The 1,929-nt window shown below is 38.6% G+C and overlaps 1 long non-coding RNA gene across 1 annotated transcript; it reads left to right on the forward strand.

The window, feature by feature from the left end:
• The first annotated feature begins 971 nt into the window (after positions 1–971).
• LOC109219175 lies at positions 972–1,683 on the forward strand. Its single transcript, XR_002066894.1, has 2 exons — positions 972–1,166; positions 1,310–1,683. It is a non-coding gene; the product is annotated as an uncharacterized LOC109219175 (long non-coding RNA).
• Positions 1,684–1,929: the final 246 nt, after the last annotated feature.

The following is a 1,929-nucleotide window of genomic DNA, read 5'->3' on the forward strand; positions in this document are numbered from 1 at the left end:
ACCAAACTCACACCAGAGCCCCATCTCCCTTCCCTCATCACGAATCCACCATCAGCTCCCTTCGAATCCCACCGGAATCCTTCAAAACCCTAACCGCCACCTTTGAACCCTCCCACTCCCCTTTGTCCAAATCTCAACACGGTTTTCCTTGAATCCATTTCAATCTCCCCAAATCTTGAATCAAATTCGGAACCCTAATCCCTTCCTCACCTTTGCTTAACCATTTGGGGGTCTAGGTCGATTACCCTCCGGGCTTTGAAGGTTTTGGACTTAAAACAAGTGTTAGACGGGTTGTTCTCACAAGAACAACCCGCATAACGCTCGTTTCGGGTTCAAATTGAGACGACCAGTTTAATATGTGCAAACCCATAGCCCATTGTCTCTGACTTCAGGTATTCCTCATCCACGCTCTCTTGTGGATTTTGTTGCTTCCCCATTTTATTTGCTTTTCCGCATTCCTCTCTTTTATCTTTATTCCTGTTTTCGATTGGTTAACTTCCCATAAAGCAGTAGCCTTTATTAATTTTTTTTTAAAAAAAAATAGAATTAAGTTGGTTTGTTTGTATGATCATTGTTTCAATCGTCTGATTTCTTTTGGGGCCACCTCAGAGGTCCAATTTGTTTGATTCAAGTTTGGGGTCTCCACATGCCCCCAGGCTGAGTGGAAATTTGGGCTTTTAGGTGTGTTTTGGCCCGTCCCAGCAACAGCCTTTGAATGGTGTTGTTTGGGCTAGGCTCGACCCATATCTGATTTAGTTGGGTTTTAATGGGTAATAAACAGGGGTTTAAAGGGCAATTTGGGTAGTCTAGGTTAGAGAATCTTTCACAGCAGAAAATGGGAAGCTTCTAGTAGGGGTTTCATGTAAATTTTAGGCTATAACTTGGCAGTCAAGTCATAAATTGAGGGACCGAAGGGGTAAATAAAACCTTAAGGGCTGCCCTAATTGCTTGCCTATAAAGGCATTACTTCTTTGCCTTAGAGGTCAGATTTTGAGGGAGAAGAGCTGAAAAATACAGAAAACACACAACTGGCTAGATTACTGTTTCATTAAATTGCTTCAGGGATTCTTTAATTTTTTTCTCTAATTTCTAAAAAAAAGCAACAATGATCTCTCATTTGGAATTAGAATGGATTGAAGTTGGGTTATAGAAGTTTGGTTTGAAGTGTGAGTCATTTTCCAATCGAAAATAAGTTCTGATTGTTGCACATCATTTGCTGGGGTTTGAAAAACTAGTTTCTGAGCATTGCTGGTGCTTTGTTCTGCTGTTATCTACTGCTTCTTCACCTCTTTTCCCTTTCAATTTCCAGGTACACTCTCAAAACTATGATGGAATTGAAGCCTGATTGAATTTGTGTAAAGATTTGTGAATCTGAGTTGGGATTTGGATAGAAACACTGTTTTTAGCTGCACTTATTGCTTGTTTTTGCCATTTTATGTTATTAAATTCCTCAGTTTTTGTAGTAATTTAGTTTTCCTGCATGTGTTATTTTGCTTAGTCGTGATAGCACCTTAAGGTCGAATTGTTGAGTCAAAATAGGCGTTCAGGTTCAAAACATTGGCTTGTAATAATAACTGAACTTTGTCGAATGAGTGGACTGCTAGATATGTTGAAATGAGAGCTTGATTGAATATGTCAACTTAGTGCTTTCATGGTTTGAAATCAGTAATTGTCATGTTGAAATTGGTCAGGATTCTACTTTGTAGTTTTGGAAAGCTTTGTATTATTTCACTTGTTAATCTGCTTTTTAAGTGGTCTAAACAGGTTTAAGTTTCCAATGTTCGTTTGAGGGATTAGTTTAGAAATCAAATGCAAGCATGTATCTCTATCTGATTTGTTATCAATATAGTTGAAGATAGAATTGTTTGGTGAAAATTTGTTGAGACTTCTGTGTTGGGTAAGACTCGATATTGAGTCTTGATTCCCAGT

The sequence above is a fragment of the Nicotiana attenuata genome, unplaced genomic scaffold, assembly GCF_001879085.1.
Source record: "Nicotiana attenuata strain UT unplaced genomic scaffold, NIATTr2, whole genome shotgun sequence".
NCBI classification, from domain to species: domain Eukaryota; kingdom Viridiplantae; phylum Streptophyta; class Magnoliopsida; order Solanales; family Solanaceae; genus Nicotiana; species Nicotiana attenuata.